The following is a 23555-nucleotide window of genomic DNA, read 5'->3' on the forward strand; positions in this document are numbered from 1 at the left end:
TTCCAAGACCTTTTCATGCAATGACCATATTATTCCAACTGAACTGACCATTAAATATACTTCTGGGAGCAAGAGGACAGAATATTTGAATTCAGGAAGGGTCTTAGGCATAAAAAAGTTAAAGTATATAACTTTTGTATCTGTGATCTGAGCACATTTTCCCAACCATTACACAAGGAGAAATTTCCTGGCATAATCATTATTGTCATTTCCTTCAACTGTTGAATTAACACTTCAGGTTTCCACCTTCCACAGTCTTTAAAGGAGGAAGCCATGTGTACTCACCACCTGAATTATGTAATTTGTAGCTTGAAATAAGTCTTTCTTCCTTTTCTTTGATTGATTTTTATGTCTAAGCAGATTTTTCAGACACTCTTTAACTAGAATCTGAATCATGGAGCCTGAGAGACCCAGCCAGGTGATGAAAGGGAGAGAGAGTCACACACCAGATTAGAAAGCTTTTCCCTTGTATTCTGCCCCATCAGCAATAGCCCATGTCCGCTTCACAAGAGACCTAAGGAACAAGCTGAAATGAGAAGGAAAACATTCTTTCATAGGGAAGGGTGATCTCTTGCAAAGTACCCCTCAGATCACTCTAACTTAAGGTGTTTGCTTAACTGTGAGACAGATGTAAATGAATCGGGGGGAAACTGGATCCATGATTGGACCTCAGAAATAAGATCATCACTGTCATTTTACAGATGAGTAAAACAGGGTCCGGGAAGGAAAGCAGGATGTTTGTGCGAGTCAAGGACCCATGATCATGTAGCATCCTCCCATCCGAGCTGGTTGGCACCCCCCTCCCCAATCCCAATAACTACATCACTTATTCATCCTTCATTCACTCAGTGTTTATTAAGCATCTAATAGGCACCAGGCCTTCATAACCACGATTGCTACTGGTTGCTACTGAGTAGTGGTTGCTACTGAGGAAGCTCCTGGACTAACAGGGGAGAGAAACACACAACTGCCAGCCCTATGAGGACAGTGGATTTGAGCCCAGCATGTCATAGCAGGGAACCCAGGTGGAAAGCCGCTGCAGTGACCTCTGGGAGCAGTGAAGAGGGCCTAAGCTCTGATCATCACAACAGAGAGGAAGGGAGGAGCTCAAGAAACATTTCGCAGGTAAAATAGCAGACTTGCTGATTGACGGGATGAGGGAGGTAATGCCAAGGGGGCTTTTGAACGCAACCCCTCAACCCAGAATTTCCTTGTCTTGAGTGTCTGGTCACCTAAATAAGAATTGGGATGTAGTGAGGAAAACTGGCAGGTTATCCAGAATGAAAGTTAAAATGGGAAAAGTAAGAGAGAGCCACACACAAATACCGTGAAAGGGGACAGGAAGGAGAGATTCACTCCAACTGGGAAGGCTTCCTGACAGAAGTGACCTCTGAACAGAGTCCTGAAAACGGAGTGGGATTTGAAGAGGTGAGAATGGGAGGGCAAGGCATTCTGGGTAATGGCCCAAATGAGCAAGAGGAGGAGTGTTTGGGGGATGAAGTGGAGCCCAGTGTGGCCCAAACAGAGGATGGGAGGGATGCACCATGGGAGGCATACCTGGCTAGGGGGCCCACTTCCCGTGTGGGGTTTCAAAAGCCAATAGGAAGGGTTTGGATTGTCCCCTGGGCAGGGGGGAGAGCAGGAAGGTGACAAGATCAAAGCAGAGCTTTGGAAGATACTTCCCCAATTTTTTCAGAGTTAGTGAGACTTATATCATCCTTCTGAGCCTAATCCAAAAGCAGAGGAGTCAATTCTACTGCTTTGGAGGCTTGAAAATGAATAGAAATGAAATTAAATAAAATCCTTTCCACATTCCTCGGGTTGGCGTCTCTCCAAAAAGAGCAGATAGAAAGAGGGAGCAAGGATAATGTTTGCCCTTTTACACTGCACAGTGACCAAGCTGCCCCACGGAGCTTCCTAGGTGGGTCTCGGATAAACTGATGGACATAAAGGAGTACCTAGTGACCAGAGACAATGTCCACCCTCCGAGGAAAGGGAGAGCTTTTCAGAGAAGGTGGCGTGAGGAGGTGGCCTTCTGGAGTCCTCTGACAAAGACTTGCAGGTGGAGAGAGGGGGTGGGGTGAGGGAAGACATCACCTCGCTCCTGGCTGTCCTGGCTCCATCCAGGGAAGGGGCTGGCCAGCGGACAGGGGCCCCATGGCACTGAATTGGACCCGGCCAGTTGGCACTGGATTTGTGCAAGTGAGATGCAGGATTACAAAGGAAGGGAATGAAGTATCTGGGATGAGAAAAGCCCTAGGAATCCTGCAGAATGGAATGCAGTAAGTCCCTCAGTGCCTGGTGTCCTAGCACAGGTTGCACCCCAAATCCAAAGTCTGGCGTCCTCGTGGTCACCAGCCAAGCGGAACTGACCCACTTACCTGTCAGTCTCTCTGCCTCAATTTGAGACTCCCTGGCAACAAGGACCACCAAGACTGGTACCTGGTCTCCATCTTGGTGTTAGAACCTCACACAGCACCTGGTAGAAGCCAGACAGACTGGCTGACTCAGATGGCGAGAGAGAGGGAGCTGGGCAGGAAGGTGAGAGCTGCGAACAAATTATGCCAACAAATTAGTGTCTGTTAGTAATGGGTAACTTTAACGAATCATGTCAATACAAAATATTCTACTGTAATCCTAGTTACATGTGTATGTGTATATATATATATGATTACATACATACATACATATATATACATACATATGTGTGTGTATATATATGATTACATACATACATACATATATATACATACATATGTGTGTGTGTATATATATGATTACATACATACATACATATATATACATACGTGTGTGTGTGTGTGTGTATATACATATATATATGATTAAATTATGCTATTTCTTAGTCTATTTTTTTGTCCAAATCTTAACTGCTGTTTTGGAGTAGTTTCTTTATTAGGCTTTACAATTTCTATGGGAGTAAATGCTGCAAACCCTGTGGTGGAGATTTGGAATTTTTGCACACCCACTGCATCATCGACTGTTTGTACTCCTGGCAACTGTGACCCAGTTTCCTTTTATGAACATCAGCTTGCCCTAATTTGCTTGTTGGAACCATCAATCAGGATGATATCCTCTCCCCTGGCTGAAGGGTTGGGACCATCATCAAGACCAGACAAACTAACTCTCTCTCTTTGGGGACTTGGTGTCAGGCAGAGTGATACCAGGAAAGAAATAAATTATTAGACTTTTACTAAAAAGAATATCAACTTTTTACTTCTCACACAAAATAATTCATAATATAAAAAAAAAAACAGTGATGCCACATCACTCCTGAGCCTGCAGGGGAATTGTTAGCACTGTGATAGCCAAAATCACAGACAGGGAATGAGGGTGCCAGTGACTCAAGTGCTGTGACTCAGCTCTGTACCGTGGAGAGATCGAGGGGCCGGGAACATGGCCACCCTCCCTTTCTTTCACCTTCCTCCTGCCTAAAACTTTGTGATATAAGCCAACAAAGGCTTAGTCACTGATTATTACATGGGGATAGAGAAAGTCATAGAAGGACTTGTCTACATCTAGACAAGTTATAATCCTTGTCTTTTGTATTCTTTCCTACCACATCAGGCGTGATGAATATACGTATTATACAATTTAATACAACAAACCCACCATGTAGGGTCTATTATGCACATTTCAGAATATAATTGGGGAAATAAGGCACAGGAAGACCACAGTTCCCTAGCCAAATTCTGACATGAGTGTAGCATACCACAGAAATAATTCTGTCGGTAGATGAAGTTGTTTGGCCATTGGGGTTATCTTATAGCCCATAGGGGGTCTTTGTAGATACAATGTGCTAAGTAAGCATTTATCCATAAAACCCAAACATATTAGGCACAAAACAACAAAACAAAAACACCAGGTTTTATTAACTATTGGGTAGTTAATAGGAAATTAACTAACCAGTACTCAGAGATTAATACTGAAGGCAACACCACACATTGGGCTGCATACTGAACTTATGATTCACAAGAATGAATGTCCTCATGTCTGTTATATCTCATAAGGAATAGGAGGATAGAGTAACTGCTGGGCTTGGGAGTAATATATGGGCTGGCCCTCTGATGTGCCACTGTCCCCTTGTCAGCTGCTCATATCAGAGTCCTGGCGGGGGGATCATATTTGAAGGCTGGGCCTGAAGGAGTGGCACCTTCAGAAATGTCAGGCCTATTTCCTTAAGTGATAAGAAATATTCAGGGACTTCCCTGGTGGCACAGTGGTTAAGAATCCACCTGCCAATGCAGGGGACACAGGTTTGATCCCTGATCTGGGAAGATCTCTCATGCCGCAGAGCAACTAAGCCCACGCACCACAACTACTGAAGCCTGTGCACTCTAGAGCCCGTGAGCCACAACGAGAGAAGCCACTGCAATGAGAAGCCCACACACCGCAACGAAGAGTAGCCCCTGCTCGCCGCAACTAGAGAAAGCCCGCGCAGCAATGAAGATCCAATGCCGCCAAACAATAAATTAAAAAAAAAAAAAAAAGAAATATTCAGAACCTTTGGTCCATTCATCCTTATGGAAGTGCCTGTCAGGTAAGTCCTGGGTTCCTATTGTTTACTAATCCAGACTCTCCAGCCTTCCCTGTGCACCTGTAAACTCCAGATAGCCACATACATTAGCCAGACTCAGTTTCCGTTGCTTGCAAACAAACACCTGCTTCCTGGGGGCCCCAAATTAGAACTGAATAAACAAACCATCAGGCTACCAATGGAGGCAACAGTCACCTTCAGCATATACTGTAATCTTGAACAGGTGAAACATTTAAGTCTCTAGAACACCCTTCTTTCAATCAAGAACCATCGAATGAGCACCCACTATGTTCAGCATCCCATGACAACCATTTTCAGAGAAACAGACAATAAAAAACCATTTTGTCCTGTGCTACCTGCCCTGTTCTTAAACATTTCCTTCGGGTTACAGGGCCCACAGGAGCTGTTGGCACAGATTATGTTTCAGTCAGTTTTCCTGCAATTTAGTATTAAATAATTCCCTAAAACATGCTAAGTAGGGCAACATGCTTCTTTGATTGTTGTTACCCTCTTGTTGCAAGATTTTGGAACATATTTTCTTGGAGGCTGAGTTGAGCAAACACAGACTACCTAAGGGGTTAGTGTGGGAAGCACAGAACTGAAGTGTTTCTAGAGGGGAAAAAAGTAATACACGTTTGAGCATTTCAGTCTAATAAAATGGAGCACAGTGGAAAGGTACAGGTTTTTCACGTTTTTAGTGACTATCATAATATTAGCATCTTTTTCTTGAGCGCTCACTCACTATATACCTGCAGCTATTTTAGGTTCTTTTTATTTGTTATTTCATTTAATCCTCGCTGGTAAAGAAGCAACTCAGAGTGACTGAGATGTGTCCAGTGGCTCTGAGACGTTGAGTAGGATAAGCAGGGATTCAGGTCTTTCTCCATAAGAGAACAGACTGATGGTTGCCAAGGAGGAGTGGGTTAGGGGAGGGATGGAATGGGAGGCTGGGGGTTAGCAGATGTGAGCTTTAATATATAGAATGGGTAAACAACATAGTCCTACTGTATAGCACAGAGAACTATAGTCAATATCCTATGCTAAACCATAATGGAAAAGAATCTTAAAAAAAAGGATGTATATGTATGTATAACTGAATCGCTTTGCTGTATCGCAGAAATTAACACAACATTGTAAATCAACTATACTTCAATTTAAAAATTGAAAATAAATTAAATAAATAAATAAATAAATTCAGGTCTTTCTGATTCCAAAGCCTAGGGCTTTCCCAGCCTCCCTAGATAATCCTTATAATAAGTGACTTTTTGTGATATGCGGTACCTCCAATTTGGTTTCATACAACCCTCTCTTTTTATAAATGAGAACAGTGAGGCCAGGGGGTTCTTGACGAGCATCAGAATAAGGACTAGAACTTGGGTGTCCCGAACCCCAAACTATTTCCCTTCCCACGACCTCACCCTACAAGAAACCCTCCCTAAATCCATCACGGTGCTTATTAGCTTATTAGTCCTTGCTATTCCAATCTTACAAATAACAAAACTCATATGAGGCATGCATGAACTCCCGTTCCTCTTTCCTTCTCCCCTATGTTTCTATCTTTTCAGCGTCTCCTTATTTGAATCACTTCCCAGTTCCTCCTGCCCTTTCGCCAGAGCAGCTGTAGCAGGCCCGTTTTGGAGCCTGGAGTCATTCGGGAGTGACCAGGGCAGTGGGAAAGCCAGAGAGAAGCCGAGCAGGGTTGGTTTCAAGGACAAAGGAACAGCTGTTTCCTGGTACTTGAGATGGCCACTGCCAGACTGGCGAGGGTAGAGCAGGCCCTGGGGAGCGAGAGGGCGCAGACGTCTGGCTGCAACTCTGCAGCAGCCAGCAAGACTGGAGCCTGACAAGGCTTAACTGTCCCTCTAGCGCTGTGGATGGGATGAACAGGTGTTCCGACAGCTGATTGGGCAGCTAGGCTCCTAACAGGGACATGGGGTGGAGTCAACTGGGCAGGGAGTGGAGGTATTTATTCCTAGATGGATAAGAACACTTGACCTGCAGCCAGTCAGAGGCTAAAGGCAGCATGACGAGGGGCAATGCTACTCAAAGAGTGGTCCTTACTTGAAGAGCATCAGCATTTCCTGGGAGTCTGTCAATATGCAAATTATCAGGACCCACCAGAGACCTGCTTTTTAACAAGATCTCCAGAGGATCCCCATGCACATTAAAGTTTGAGAAATGCTGGTTGAGAACAGCAGTCCTCCAAGTGTGCTTCCCAAACCAGCAGCGGCAGCAGCTGAGAATTTGTGAGAGGCACATTGTCGGGCCCCATTCCCAGACTCTGAGGATGGGACTCAGCAAACCATCTGAGTGAGCCATCCGGGTAGCTCTGAGAGGCACATTAAATTTTGAGCAGCACTGATTCAGGGTATAGCTTATGCATTCTGGAACAAGGCAGTTTGGACGGATCTCCAGAAAGCTGTCCTGATTGCCGCTGGAAGAAAGTCCCAGGACACTGGCTCTAGACAGTTGTATCTCCTGCTGTTCCAGCCTCCTGACACACACTTACCCACAAAGATCAGATCCAAAATTTGCGCTTCCCTAGCTGACTACAAGATTCCCAAATTTCACACCTGAGCTGGTTGGAGGTCACTGAATCAAGTAATTGGTCAATCCAAACTAGTGTAACCTATTCAGGTAAGCTGGACCCTAAAAGAAAACAGATAAGCCAAGATAGGTAATCCAGCTGGGGTCTCCCTGTCCTTAAGAACCAGATATGACCAGTTAGAACTTCAGTCCTTGACCTGTAGAAATCCAGGTTCCTTTCCCAAGATTTCTGAGTGTTCCTGAAAAGTTTATAATCACAGCATCCCTTCCAGGTTCAAGTTCCTGTAGCTGAATCAGGTCAGCAGATGGATAACCTCACTCACCCTTGCATGCAGCCCCCTGAACCCAACAGCATGGACCTGGATGAGGGATCCAGTGCATTGGTGGTGTCTGTGGATTTAAAAAACAAAACTCCCATTGGAAGTAGCAGACTTTCCAAAGGTCCTGGGAAAGGGGGTGTATGTCTCAGAAATGCAAATCATTTCTGGGTAACATCATCCCCATTCTTAAAAGCCTCAGAACATACCATGATGCCCTGACACTCTCTCCTATCTCTTTTCACCCCCCTCCTATCTTCTCTCTGCTCCTCTCTTCTCCCCAACTGCCCCCACCCCATCACCAAATTGCTACTTATTTATAATGCAGAGAAATTTGTCTCTTGACTCTCACTAAAGTATGCCCTCATTATCTCATCTTCTATACCGAGCAGGATATTTTCCTAAATAAAATATTTTCTTTCCTAAGAGTAATTCCAGTGTCAACTAAACCAGACAGACAGACAGATGAATAGCATGAGTTTTTGCTCCACTAAAGCACACAGTCCTTCCGCCTTCCTGTTCTCGCCTTTGAAGAGTCTTGATCATCTCTTTTTGTCCCATTTTCTTAATCTAACTCTGAGATCACTTCTTTCATTTATAATAATTCTGGTTATTTTCTCTCCTTCCTTTGTCTGAGACCTCTTTCTTAGCTCTTCTATTTCATTACCCACATCACAGCCCAGAATTATACAACTTTCATCTGTGAATCCTTTCCATGGCAGCTGGCAGCTTTATACAAAAGCCAAAATCTGGATATTCTTAGTGTAAAGGCTGGGGTTCCCTTCTAACATCGGGGGGCTTAGGAATCCCAAGTGGAAGGGAACTCTGTCTGCAATTCCCGCCCTCCTTTTCATTCCCAACACCAGCCTCCTAGCTTAGGACCCTCACTATCCTTTCCTCGACTATTACAACAGCATCGTTAATGATGTCCCCGATTTGGTCCCTACCCCACCCTCCACCTCCAGGTCCCCATTGACAGTTAGCCTCGTGCTCACAAATCTTCAGTGGCTCCCAGTGGCTTATAGAACAACACTAACCTTCCCCCAGCTCAAGTCTCCTACTGAAATAAGAACGGAGTATCAGAAGGAAGATGGGAAAAACAGAAAGCTGGACAGAGGAAGAGACAGCACTGATGTCTCAGCATGGAGGGAGGAAGAGTCAGAGCTGGTATCCACAGAGGACAGTAGAACTCAGGGTGCCAGCCATAAAAGTGACCCACAGGAGAAGGGTTTGAGATACCTGGGGCCACCTTGGCAGTCACTGAGAGTCAGCTCAGGAATCAGACCTCTGGGTACTCTTATTATAAAAAAATCTGGAATAAGAGAACAAGTGGGGATAGATGTTGGACATGGGGTATGTAGAAAAATGGGCCAGGTCAGAGGCCAGTTTGCCAAGGGAATTTAATCTGCACTCTCTAATGCAATGACTCCATTTTGTCTTGTTATACTCCCTTGAGACAAAGAGCTATATGAATGGTCAGCTTTGGGACCTTATTTCCAGAATAAACTCCACTTGGTTCACTCCTTCACCTGAACATAGTGTAAAGGTTTTATTTAGCAACCGTATTTGTGCCTCTTTCTTTTGGTTGTCTACCAGTGGCCTGTGCTTCGGGACCCATGCTGCCCCAGACAGAAAGCTCTCCAAGGTCAGGTTCTCCACCTTATGGGTTAAATTGCTGTGTGTGGCCCTGTTTCAGCCCATGAACTGTAAAGCATCATTTAGATTTTACTAATGAAGGGCTGGGAGCAGCCAAAGGAACCATCTGAGGGGCTGGGAAGATACTAGTTAAGAAGAGCCTTTGGCCACCTACAGTGAGAAATCATTATTTTTCATGTGTTTAAGGCCAAATCTAAGTCCAGGGAAAATCTGGTGAGTGGAATATTGAAAAGCACGGATGAGATGGAGAGAAAGCCACAGCTATTTGTCCGGGAGGTGATGGGGCAAAGCTGTGGTTATTTCAATGATGGAAGGAAGGAAAACATTGCCCAGGGAGACTGGTAAGGAGGACAGGTGTTCTGCAGGTGGGAGCAAGCATGGACCAGGTTTGGATTCAGAGAGACTTGGATTTGAATCCCAACCCTTGTTATTTTCCCGAGTTTTGTCTAGCTCCATTTATGTAATCTCAGTTTCCTCATCTGTGAAATGGGAATCCAAGCACCTGTCCCAAAGATTTGTGGGAAGATTAAAATGGGACAACAGACATGAAAGTAACAAGTATCTGGTCCACATCAAAAAGTGCTGTTTCCTTTCTTCTCTCCCTCCTTCCTTCCTCCTTCCCTGCCCCCATTCCATTAAACCAGCTCCTAGAAGGCAGTGCACTGGCAATGAAATAAGACCACATTCGTCCTCCCCCAGAAGCATGTCACCAACAAACTGACAAAGATTTGAGGACTTCTAAATAATCCTATAGGAGCTATCCAGGGTGAAAAGAGAAATCGCTGAGAAACCAATTTCATCCTCAGCTTCTGAGGGATTATTCCAAGCAGTGGTGAGGAATAAGTATATAAAGATGACTGGCATTACAATAGCCCCATTCATCCACCAACATTTTCAAAGTCTCTCAGAAGTTTTTCCAAAATCACATTTCATCCCTCTCCCAAGAAACAAGCATTTTGCTCATCCGTGAAATGATATCTCCACCATTCCCCCTGTAAGAAACATGGCATCCACTGAGCTGCCTCAGAGACGCCACAAGGAACAACATTCACAGGGATGTGGAGAGGGTCAGAAGAGGCAGGACACGATGACTTGCCTGGGATCTAGCCAGGATGTCAGAAGTAACCGTTCAAAACTTTGGCAATGGCTGTAGTGTTACATGCAAGAAGTCCCCAAACAGACAGGGCACCCTGTGAGGTACTTCCATCCCCTGACTTCCAGATGCTTCTCCCCCACAGAGCTGAGCTGAGATGTGAGCCTTAAGAGCTGTCTTGTGGACCATTTGCTTCACTTCACTTTTCTGTGGGCATCTAGGTTGAGAGCGGCCTGCTGATGACCCCGTGTAGGCAGAGAAACAACTTCTCTGGCAGGAAAAACACAATGTCTGCATTTGGCAAAACACAGACTCCCAGCGGGTACTTCAAGGAGTTCCTCTGTGACTCAGAGAGGAGAATGTCACCTCCTGAGTCACCAGTGCTGCCCCAGCCAGCTGGCTCTGCCTCTCTCCAAAATCTCCTCCTCCGACCCTGACAAGCCCTTCAGTGAGACCACCACCAGAGGCCACCAGGAGATGCTGAGTTGGAGTTGACAGGCGCAGAGGAGAACTTCTGACTATCCTAGTTCAGTGAAATGATTGGGACTAACCTAGAAGGATACATTCCTTTTTGTTGGCATAATCCCTTTTGATTAAGAGATCCATCCAGAGCAGGCTTGAAATTGTCCTCTAGCAAACAGGGTCATTTTGGCAAAAAAAAAAAGTGGACAGAGGACCCCTCCTACAGTGGGAGCCCCTGGTCTGTGTGCCTTCTGGTCTGACTGCTCCAGACAGAGCAGGGCATGACCGAACATCTAAGACAGCCCAGCCGGTTAAACGCTGAACAGTACCACCATGTGGGAATGACAGAGACCCAGAATAACTGCATGAGGGAAACCACAGACAAACTGGAACTTAGTTCAGGAAAAGAGGCTCTTGGTTAAACTATTTTAACTTTCAGCTGGACTTGTGGCTTTTGATTTATTAAACCGTACGCAACGTGTGTTTATGGAGTGCCAGGAAACACCAGGCAGAGAGAACACGGTATGGCAGAAAGAGAACAAGCTTTGAAACCTCAGTCTGGCCTCCCTCTCCTTCAGTCTTCTCATCAGTAAAATGGGGATAATACCATATCTAGCATGTAGGGTTGATGTCAGGATTAAACATTATTGTGGACCACATTACTGGCCTCATTCTTCATTTCTCCCTCATGTTTTGCCATGTGAGTTTGAAACACCCCCTGCCTACCCACCACCCCCTCCCCTTGACTCCCCACCCCTTGACTTTGGGTTTGGCCATGTCACTTGCTTTGACGGATTGAATGAGGTGAACATGACAGTGTACCAACTCCTATCATAGGTCATGGAGGCCCTGCGTGTTTCCACTTGGCCTCTTGTCCCTCTGTCATAGCCAAGAGAAGAGCAGGCCTTGGCTGGACTCCTGGTCCCAGGAGGATGAGAGACACATGGAGCAGAGCCACCCCAATGACCAGAGCCTGGAAAAGAGCCATCCTGGTTAACTCACAGACCTTCAACAAGAAAAACCACTTAACCAAGCCAGCCCCGCTCAACTTAGATCAGCAAAACCCTAGACAATATGAACAAGAATAAATGATTGACTTTGGGTTTTGTTTGTTCTTCTTTCTCTAGTTGTTTTAGGTGTAAGGTTAGGTTGTTTATTTGAGATTTTTCTTGTTTCCTGAGGTAAGATTGTATTGCTGTAAACTTCCTCAGAAGCAACCTAAATGTCCATTGATAGAAGAATGGATAAAGAGCATGTGGTACATATGTACAATGGAATATTACTCAGCCATAAAAAAGAATGAAATAATGCCATTTGCAGCAACATGTATGGACCTAGAGATTATCATACTAAGTGAAGTAAGTCAGACAAAGACAAATATCATACGATATCACTTATAATCTAATCTTAAAAATGATACAAACAAACTTATTTACAAAGCAAAAACAAACTCACAGACTTCAAAAACAAACTTATGGTTACCAAAGGGAAAAGGTGAGGGGGAGGGATAAATTAGGATTTTGGGAGTAACATTGCACACTACTATATATAAACTAGATAATCAATAAGGACTACTGTGTATCACAGGGAACTCTACTCAATATTCTGTGATAAGCTATATGGGAAAAGAATCTGAAAAAGAATGGATATATGTATATGTATAAATGAATCACTTTGCTGTACACCTGAAACTAACACAACACAGTAAATCAAGTATACTCCAATATAGAATAAAAGTTAAAGTAAATGAATAAATAACATCCCTGAAACAAAAAAAAAAAAAGAAAGAATAAATGATTGAGGCTTTCTTAAGCTATTGAGCTTTGGGATGGTTTGTTATACAGCATTACTATTGCAATAGCTAACCGATACACCTGTATCTATAAACACACACTCATAAAGCATCTCCCATAGAACCAACTGTATAGTGGATGCTCAATAAATAGTAATTTCCTTCCCTTTCCCTAGTACATTTCAAACACTGTGCTGTACAGTGGGAATACAGAGAAAAATAAACCTCAGAGGAACTTCCAGGTTGGTGGAAAAAGAACTATAAGACATCAGTTCAAGTCCTAGGTCCCTTGTAAAAAATTAACAGAAGCCATGGAAAAGAAAAGCAACGAGCAAATGCCTTCTCTTCCTCAATTTTTCCCTAAAATATGATAAAATTGATGTTCTTGTAAAACAGATTTCTATTTCCTGAGACCACGTCTATCAGATATTTTTATGACTTTAGAAAGAAAGACTCCTTCAAGACGGGGAGAGCTTTTTGGGTTGTGTCTGTTCTTTGCCTTATATTAAGTTTCTGATGGAGACTCCTCGAGAAGCAGCCTGGTTTTGGTGGGGTCAGAGAATGTTGCAAATCCAGCTAACTTGAGCTCGAAGCAGAAAAGGCCTTCAAGGGAGATAAAAGGGCTTTTTTCTTTATCAATGTTGAAGAAAGTAGTTCAAAACTGGACCTATTTTTCTGAAGACAAAAGCATACTCTCTGCAGCTGCCTACCCTCATGAAAGGAAACAGTTCTTGATAGGGACTTTGTCTGCTGTGGAAGAATCAAATCCATTAGCAGGTAAAGCACGAAGATATTAGGGATTTTATCTCTAACCATGTAATACCTGTCATTGAACGTTCATCCAGTAATGGGACAGCCCAAGAATACCCTTCCGTGTCCTTAAATCTCTCCTCTCAGGGAAGCTTGAAGGATTGTTCCTATGCTTTACCCCTTTGAAATGACCATTCAATGGTTTGCTGTGAGAATAGCCTCGGCCTGACAGAGAATTATTGGCTTTTTACTTGTCAGCTCCGAGGAAATGGCTATGTGATAACTGGCAGCCGAGGCAGCTGGCAGACAAAAGGGCACTGAGATGTGAAGCTTAGAGTCCACAGGGAATGGTGTTGTCCAGAATACACTCCTGCCTCTGCTCCAGTGACGGCTGGCCACCTCCAGGAGAGGGACTTGGCTTCGGAGAAAGGACTCGAAGATGTGTTTGCATGACCAGACTCAGTTCAGGAAAAGTCAGAGCCGTGGACAGCATTTCCCTGTCACTCTGACGAACAGAGAATTCCCTTCCAGCCATATGGCTCTGCCCGTGTCATCCTTCTTATACTATGGACTACGTAACACTCTCCCCTATGTCAGTTACCTGAAGCTTTGCTATTTATATCACCCGCATGTGATTTATCATGTTACATATTAGACCACATGAAACTGCAGCTATTTGATTAGTTTGATCGACCAAAACTTCAATTTCAAGAAAAGTGTTAATTTCTTGTTAGGTTTTTTTTTTTTTAAATATATTTATTTATTTATTTATTTATTTATTTATTTATTTATTTATTTATTTATTTATTTATTTATTTATTTTTGGTTGTGTTGGGTTTTCGTTGCTCCGTGCAGGCTTTCTCTAGTTGCGGCGAGCAGGGGCTACTCTTCGTTCTGGTGCACAGGCTTCTCATTGCAGTGGCTTCTCTTGTGGCGGAGCACAGGCTCTAGGCATGTGGGCTTCCGTAGTTGCAGCACGTGGGCTCAGTAGTTGTGGTGTACGGGCTTAGTTGCTCCTCACAGGCTTAGTTGCTCCGTGGCATGTGAGATCTTCCCAGACCAGGGCTCAAACCTGTGTCCCCTGTGTTGGCAGGCAGATTCCCAACCACTGCACCACCAGGGAAGATCTTGTCAGGTTTTTTATACACAGTAAAATTCAAACTTCTTTATACACAGTTCTATAAGTTTTGGCAAATGCACATAGTCAATAACCACACCCACAATCAAGATATAAGACATTGCCGGAACCCCAAAAATTCCCTGATGCCCCTTTGTAATCAGTCCCCTCCCCCCACACCCAGCGCCTTGCAACCACTGATCAGTTTGCCATCCCTATAGATCTGCCTTCTTTAGAATGCCATAGGGATGGAATCATACCGTAGGTAGCCTTCTTTGACTTAGCATCATACACTTGAGATGCATCCATGTCATTGCAGATATCAGCAGCTTGTTCCTATTTATTGATGAGCAGAATTCCAATGTATGGATTCACCACATTTTGTATTCCTTCACCAGTGAACAGACAATTGGGTTGTTTCCAGTTTGGGGTGGTTATTAATAAAGCCACTATAAACATTTGCAAACAGGTTTTTGCATGGGTGAATATTTTCATTCCTCTTGGGTAAATACCTAGCAGGGGCCACTGGGTGGTAAAATAAGTGTACTTAACTTTCTAAGAAATTGCTGAACTATTTTCCAAAGTGATTGTTCCACTTTGCATTCCCAGCAGAAGCTTCTCAGGGTGCCAGTCCCACATGGTCGCCAACCTTGGTCAGACTGGCGGGGACTGGGGATGGTCAGCCATTCTAATGCGTATTGGAGTGGCAGCTGATTGTGACTTTAATTTACATTTCCCTAATAACTACTAATGCTGAACATCTTTTCATGTGCTCATTTCCTACCCATATGTTTTCTTTGGTGAAGTATCTGCTCAGGTCTTTCGCCCATTTTTTTTAAAAAAACTGGGTTATTTGCTTTCTTATTTTGAACTGTTACAGTCCTTTAGTCAAGGTCTTTATTCACAAAGTTAATACCAGAATACTAGTCCCTTATCAGATATTAGTTTTGCAAATATTTTCTCCAAGATTGTCTTGTCTTTTCATTTCCTTAAGAACAGTGTCTTTTGGGAATTCCCTGGTGGTCCAGTGGCTAGAACTCCACACTTTCACTGATGAGGGCCCGGGTTCGATCCCTGATTGGGTAACTAAGATTCCACAAGCCCCATGAGCCACATGGCATGGCCAGAAACAAAAACAAACAAAAAAAAAGAGTGTCTTTCGAAGAGCATAAGTTTTTAATTCTGATGAAGTCCAATTTATCATTTCTTTTCTTCTATGGTTCAAGCTTTTTGTGTCCTATATAAGAAATCTTTGCCTAACCCTGGGTCACAAAGGTTTTCTCCTATGTTTTCATCTAGAAGTTTTATAGTTTTAGGTTTTACGATTACTATGATTCATCTTAGTTAATTTTTGCATAGGGTGCAATGTACGGTTCAAAGTTCATTTTTTGGCATATAGATATCCAGTTTTTCCAGCATCATTTGTTGAAGAAGTCAGCCTTTCTCCATCTCACTTCCTTGACATCTTTGTCGAAATCAATTGACCATATATGTGTGGTCTATTTCTGGACTCTATTCTATTCCATTGATCTATGTGTCTATCCTTTTTCCAATACCACATGGTCTTGATTACTGTGGTTTTATAGTATGTCTCAAAATCAGGTGGTGGAAGTCCTCCAAATTTGTTTTCTGAGTGTTTTTTTTTTCAGAGTTGTTTTGGTATTCCAGTTCCTTTGCTCTTCCATATGCATTTTAGAATCAGCTTGTCGATTTCTATGAATAAGCCTGATGAGAGAGTGACTTACCCAAGCTCACACCATTCATATGCATTAGAGTCAGCTCAGTCTCAAATCATTGTTATGGATCCAAGTTCATGATTTGACAGTGGGCTCCACACAGAAGACTGAGGGAGAGCATCATTATGGCAATGTCCTGCAGAGCTCACCAAAGGTCATGAATTCTGGCTCTCAGTACATTCGGAAGAAAACTAACCCTTGTCTTCAGTCTCTTAGCCCCTGCCTGGCCTTATCAGAGCAGGGAGGATAATTGGATATTGTCTGGAACAAATCATACAGTCATAGACCCATTGTCTGGGGAGCCAAGGTGAAGCCCTGGCACCTCGTGGAGCCAGGAGTCCCAGCTTTAATAAGCCCTGTGCTGTTGACAAGTCTACAGAAGCAAGTTTCTGTCATGCTTTCCTGGTTAGCACTCTCAGTCCCCACTGGTAAGGAATCCCAGCTCTGCACTCTCTTAGCTGGTGCTCAGACACCCTTCTCACCTGTTCCAATCCTCTCCACCATCTCTGCCACCCTGTCATTGGCTGGGTCTCTGAAGCAAAGAGTGCTCAGGACAGAGCCCTGCTCCCTGTGCCTGGGTCTATCCCTATGGCTGGCCGCACCCACAGGGCTGTTCCTCTTACCTCTACCCACTTCGCAAATCAAGCCCAGCTTTATTCTTCCCCACTGGACAGCTTCTAAAAAACATCCCTTTGAGCAACCCACTACCCCACAGCCAGGAGGCAGACTACGATAGCTGTTCATTTCAGAGCTGGGATTTGGAACCAGGTAAAACTGTGTTTGAATCTCAGGTCTGTATTTTGGGGCAAGATACTTAATTTTCTGAGTCTCTGTTTCCTCCTTTGTAAGACGCCCCACAGGGCTGCCAGGAGAACTCAAATGAAAGAAGGCATTTGAAGTCTCTGACACAATTGCAGGCACATACCTGGTGGTAATCAGCACTATTGTGGCCCCTCTACCCCAGACCACCATCCAGGCCTGTCCCCTTTCCCCACCAGCCCATACTACTAAGAAGGCAGCCCTCCTTCAGAACCCCACATTGTATCACCAGCTGCAATGTCTTCTCCAGCCAGCCATGTCGAAACAAACTTGGAAATATTCGGCTGCAGAAAATTCAGCAAATCCTCCATCACAAGAACAGCAAGTCTCTCCCCCGTAGATCCCTCATGCTGACTTGATTGAAGAAAAACGGGCATTTATTTTTCATGATCCAGAAAAAAAAAAACGCTTTGGTACTTAGAGAAAGGGACTCATGGCTAGTATCTGACTCTATGGATAGCTTATTCACTTTTAGGAATGGCCAGTGAGAGAGCTTGTCTCCATCCCTGGAGGACCTTAATGAGTGTTTAGTGCTCATTTTCTGACTTACAGCAGAGCCAGAGAAGAAGCTCACCTTCATTCCCAACGACAGTACCACTGGCTTGTGAACAGAAAAGCTTGAGACTGTTTTCTGATGGTGGTGATGGCCAGTGCCGGTCCACCCGCTCTCTGGGCTCCCCATGACCAGAGATAGGCACTGATGAGGAGGTGGCCTGGGTCACAGATGGAAGCTGAGGCCAGGGATGCAGCACTGCACACCACACACACAGGGACCATGCCTGCCATCTTGGTGTGTTCCCACTGAGCTCTGACCACGTGATGACAAGTGTGCGTCCCACTTGCTGAAGCAACCAGGGTGGGTCGTTCTGCAGGGGAGGGGTCACTGGAAGACCTCAGGTGCCAGAAACAAAACTGAACCCAGAAGTCACAGCAGGGACAAAGCCGAAGTCTCAAAACTGCAAACACAGCCTGAAGGAGAGCACAGCCCCAGTCCCACAGGCATGCCCAGTGGCAGGTAGAACACATCTGCAGACATAGGTCTGGACTCTTCCCTCTCCGTACACCTGCTTCTGGTCCTCCATTCACGCCTGCCTGCTCTCCTCCTCCATGTCTCCCATTGACATGCTGTCTACCCTATTCACCCCCTTCTTAGAGCTCCTGATTCATTTCCCAAATGTTGATCAGCCTCCTCCCCGCTTACAGCAAGTCTCACTTGCCACATCTAAGGGGCCACTACATGTCAGCCTTAGCTGAGGACACGCTGACCTCACATGCCCCGCATCTTTACCACCAGCACAGCCTGAGAAAGGCTAATTCCACCACTGGGAGGGTGCAGGTGGGATTCCAAACCCCGGTCCAGGGCTGGCAAATATCTCCTAGATATGCCTCAACTCTCCCAAACTTTACCTGCGACAGACATGGCATTCTTTCCCACTGGGCCAAAGTTAGTGGAGTTCAGCCTGAGTCCCAGATCAGAGACAGGGTGAGAGCGTCAGTTTCAAAGCTGAAAGTCCCAAATCCCAGGAGACCCCTCAGTCCCAGGTGACCACCAGGACAGTTGGTCATCTTAGCAGACAACATCACATCCAACAAGGCCTGTGCAAAAACCACCACCATGGAGTGAGCTGTGGGCTAAGGTAGGAAGCAGGACCAGAAGCTCTGCAGACAGTTCTAGAAACTGAACAGTCACTTCTTACATGAAGAACCCGTACTAGGCAGGATAGACTCCCTGGGGTAACAAACAGTCCCCAAGTCTCAGTGGCTTAAGGTGATAAAAGCTTATTCCTTGTTCACATCACAAAGCAGGGGGGGACCTGGTCCACATTCAGGGATGTGGGCCCCCCTCTGAGGAGAGGCTTGGCACCTTTTAGGGCAGAATCCACCCGGGTCCTCTGTGCTCACTCACAGACACAGAAGGGGAGAAGAGAAGAGAACTGTGCCAGGCCTGGCAGTGGGCATCAGGATGAAGCCCGGCTGGATCAAAGTCACGTGGCGAAATCTAACCTTGGGGAGGCAGGAAAATACAGCTGATATAGCTGTGAGCCAAAGCAGAATGGGAAGCGGGTCATTGGCTGGCTGTGCAGCTCTCCTCTGTCTACAGAACTCATTAGTCACAAAAGTAGGACCCTCATGGAGAACAGTCTTGAGGTTCCTTTAAAAAATGAAAATAGAGCTACCATATGATCCAGCAATCCCGTTCCTGGGCATATATCCAGAGAAAAACATGGTTTGAAAGCATGCGTGCACCCCAATGTTCATTGCAGCACTATTTACAGTAGCCAGGACATGGAAGCAACCTAAATGTCCATCAACAGATAAAGAAGATATGGTACATATATACAATGGAATATTACTCGGCCTTGAAAAGGAACAAAATAATTCCATTTGCTGCAACCTAGAGATTCTCATACTGAGTGAAGTAAGTCAGACAGAGAAAGACAAATATATGATATCACTTAAATGTGGAATCTTTAAAAAGGCTACAAATGAACTTATCTACAAAGCTGAAATATTGTTACAGATGTAGAAAATAAACTTATAGTTACCGGGGGGTAAGGGTGGGGAAGGATAAATTGGAATATGGGGATTGACACATACACACTATTATATATAAAATAGATAACTAATAAGGACCTACTGTATAGCACAGGGAACTCTATTCAATACTCTGTAATGGCCTATGTGGGAAAAGAATGGATATATGTATTTGTATAACAGATTCACTTTGCTGTACACCTGAAACTAACACAACATTGTAAATCAGTTATACCCCAATAAAAAAATTTTTTTTAAGTAGGACCCTCAGTGGTCAGAGGGTCCAAATGCCCCCCTTATCCTTTACGTACCTGGGCTAAAACATGAGAATATTGTGGGGTGGCAGGAAAAAAAGGAAGAGAACCCAACAACTCCACTCCTGGATGTATAGCCAAGAGAAATGAAAACATGTTCACACACAAACTTGAACACAAGTGTTTAAAGCAGTGTTATTCACAAGGGCCAGAAAGTAGAAACAACCCAAATGGTCATCAATGGACAAATGGATAAACAAAGTGTGGTATTTTCATACAATGGAATATTATTCAACCATTAAAAAAGGAATGAGGTACTGATACATGCTGCAATAGGGATGAAATCTAGAAACATTTTGCTAAGTGAGAGAGGCCAGGCACAAAAGGGCAAATATTACATGATTCCACATATATGAAATGCCCTGGGTAGGGAAATCCGTGGAGGGGTACGTGGGAATGGAGAGTGACTGCTAATAGGTACAGGGTTTCTATTTGGGGTGACGAAAATGTTCTGGAATTAGGTAGTGGTGATGGTTTCATCACTTTTGAATATACTAAAAACCATTGAATTTTATTGGATGGATTTTATACTATGTGAATTATGTCTCAATAAAAAATGGAAAGAGAGAGAGAGAGAAAGAGAAGGAAAAGTTGCCGTTCTGCTCCCCACCCAGACCCTCCCACACCTGCCCCAGAGCTCCCTGCCATCCCCATTGGCCCACTCTATAGGCCCCTGGCACTGCCCTTGCCCCACAGCTGGTTGGTGGGTAGCAAGGGAACACATACACAGCAGTTGCCATGGTGACATGTGACAGGTCCAAGCCTCGTTTCTGCTCTTTGTCTCCAAAGCAGGTGGGCAGCTGTGTCCAGGACAGGCACAGATGCATTGATGGCACGTGGCATCATTGATCTTCATTTCTGCAGGGCACTGACAGGGCACCGGGGTTTCTAACTGAACCATGGAACTTCTGGAAACAGTAGCCTAAAAGGTTTCTCTGCCATCTGGTCTTTTAATGACCCTTCAGCTCAAAATGCCAAGGCTTCCAGAGAAGCAGTCTGGACTAAAATGCTAGTTTTTCTTCCTGGGGCAGCTGCAGAAAGAAAGTTCTGAAGACACAGGCAATCTGAGATTCTTTCGTTTCAGGAGAACTGCCCCTGAATAAGAACAACCCCTTCTTTTTGTGTGTGTGGTTTCCATATTTACTTATTTTTTAAATTTTTTAAATTAATTTTTATTGGAGTATAGTTGATTTACAATGTTGTGTCAGTTTCTGCTGTACAGCCAAGTGAATCAGTTATACATATACATATATCCACTCTTTTTTAGATTCTTTTCCCATATAGGTCATTACAGAGTATTGAGTAGGGTTCCCTGTGCTATACAGTAGGTTCTTATTAGTTATCTATTTCATATATAGTAGTTTGTATGTCAGTCCCAATCTCCCAATTTATCCCTCCCCCCCTTTTCCCCTTGGTAACCAGAAGTTTGTTTTCTACATCTGTGACTCTATTTCTGTTTTGTAAATAAATTCCTTTGTACCATTTTTTTAGATTTCACATATAAGCGATATCATTTTTCTTTCTCTGTCTGACTTCACTTAGTATGACAATCTCTAGGTCCATCTGTGTCATTGCAAATGGCATTATTTCTTTCTTTTTTATGGCTGAGTAATATTGCATTGTATGTATGTACACCACATCTTCTTTATCCACTCCTCCGTCAATGGACATTTAGGTTGCTTCCATGACCTGGCTACGGTAAATAGTGCTGCAGTGAACATTGGGGTGCATGTATCTTTTTGAATTATGGTTTTCTCTGGATGTATGCCCAAGAGTGGGATTCTTGGATCACATGGTAGCTCTATTTTTAGTTTTTTGAGGAACCTCCATACTGTTCTCCATAACAACCCCTTATTTTTGATTCACCATCACATCACTCCTCACAGCAATTGTATGGGGTAGGTGTTATTAGACCCATTTTACAGCCAAGGTGAGTGAGACACAAAGGGAAGAGGTCTGTTTAGGGTCAGCTGCTCACAAACAGTAGAGCTTGGTCTCAGGTAACATTGGAGTCAAATGAATCTACACATTCTCAAGTACAAGCCCTTTATGTTACAAAGGAGAGAACTCACATTCAGGAGGTTAAGCGTCTGGTCTGCAGTCACACAGCTGGACCCGTACTTTGGGTCTTGTGCCTCCCAGCACACTGCTCCAGTGGGGCCACCACAGCACTCTTGAGGAAAATCTGTGCCACAAACATGAGCCAATGAGCTCTGCAGTCATCATACTTGGAAAGCTTCCCTTGCTCAGAGGATAATCAGCCACCCTCTCCTCCGTACACCCAGGGCACATGGCACTTAGCAGATAGGACTCCAGCTGTCTCCCTATGTGTAAGTTGTCTTCACTAAACCAGGAGCCATCTGTGGGCAGGAACCATATCTTCTTTATTTTTCCATCTCCGAATCTAAAGCAATGCCCCAATATGGTGTCATGTTGACTTCATTCATTCATTCACCCATCCATCCATTCACAAGTGTTAACTGAGCACTTACTATGTGCTGAGCTTTATTCAGGGCTGGCGAGGCTGTGGTGAACAAAGCAACCCAGGTATTGGCCTTCGCGGGGCTTGTGGACCTGTGGGATGGGGCAAACAATAAACTAGTCAGTGAATGAATAGGTAAATAGATAATTTCAAACGGTGATCAGTGCTTCATAGACAAAAAGAAGGAGAAAAAATAAGATAGGGATGGAAACGTGATATCTGAACTGAAACCTGAGTGATAAGAAGGATCCAGCCCTGCCAGAGCTTCTCAGGCAGAAGGAACCAAGGGTGCAGAGGGGGTGGTGTCTCCAAAAATGCAGAAAGATGACCAGGCAGCTGGAACACAATAAGCAACGAGGAGAGTGATGCAAAACAAGGTCAGAAGGTAGGCAGGGGCAGATCGTGCTGAACTATGAAGGTCAGGGCAAGGAATCTGGAATTTCCTGGGAGTGATGAGAAGCCATGGGACAGGGGGTAAGCAAAGGAAGGTCCTGACGTGATTGACACCGCCAGAATATCTCCCTGACCACTGTGGAGAGAGAAGAGACTGTAGGAAGCGTACAGCTCATAGCTGCAGGAGCCACAAGGAAGGGTTCCCTGCCCAAGGCGTGGTACCTCAGCCAGGAGTTCCAGCTCAGCATCTCCAGGAACAGGACCACATGACAACACATGCCAGCTGCAGTGACACAACAGGAAGGACACCAAATCACCCAGGTTGCATTCTTGCCAAAATGTTGAACTTAAATCTAATCATACGGAAACAACAAAACTGTTCCAGGGTGATGGGCATTCTACAAAACAGATGAACTGGACTGTTTAAAAAAAAACCCTCAAAATCCTGGAGGACAGCTCTAGAAAAAAGTGTGACTAAAGAGACATGACCACTAAATGCAGTGCATAGTTCTTGAATGGAGTCTGGAGGCGGTTTGAAGATCCCTGCAAAGAACATACCTGGGATTACAGGGGCTATTTAAGTATGGACTGTGTATTACAAAATATTAATGTATCCATGATAAACTTGTTGAGGGTGACAATGATGTCGTGCTCATGTGGAAAAATGTCTTCATTTTTAGGAGACGCATGTTGAATTGCTGGGAGGTGAAACAGCAGGATGTCTGCAACTGACTTTAAAATGTTTCAGCCAAAAAAAGGGAGTGAGAGAGAGACAGAGAATGAGAGACAGAGAGAGACAGAGGCACAGACAGAGACAGAGATAAGATAAATGTAGTTAAATGTTAATAATCAACCAATCGAAGTGAAGAGCAAGCAGGTGTTAATCTTCCTGCTTGTCTAAAGTTTGAATTTTTTAGAATAAAAAATTGGGAGGATGGGAAATAAGTAAACAAATGAATCAGTTGATTAAACAAGAGAGATCTGAGG

At 44.3% G+C, this 23555-nt stretch overlaps 1 long non-coding RNA gene across 3 annotated transcripts in view; it reads right to left on the reverse strand.

The window, feature by feature from the left end:
- The window catches only part of LOC133084969 (uncharacterized), a 32965-nt gene extending 10696 nt beyond the window's left edge, over positions 1-22269 (reverse strand). For all 3 annotated transcript variants that reach the window (XR_009699500.1, XR_009699501.1, XR_009699499.1), the window contains exons 1-3: positions 22186-22269; positions 21766-21878; positions 2382-2548 (exon numbers count right to left, since the gene is read on the reverse strand). This is a non-coding gene — a long non-coding RNA (uncharacterized LOC133084969). The remainder of the gene's footprint in view (positions 1-2381; positions 2549-21765; positions 21879-22185) is intronic.
- Positions 22270-23555: the final 1286 nt, after the last annotated feature.

This window comes from Eubalaena glacialis, chromosome 2 (assembly GCF_028564815.1).
Source record: "Eubalaena glacialis isolate mEubGla1 chromosome 2, mEubGla1.1.hap2.+ XY, whole genome shotgun sequence".
Lineage (NCBI taxonomy): Eukaryota > Metazoa > Chordata > Mammalia > Artiodactyla > Balaenidae > Eubalaena > Eubalaena glacialis.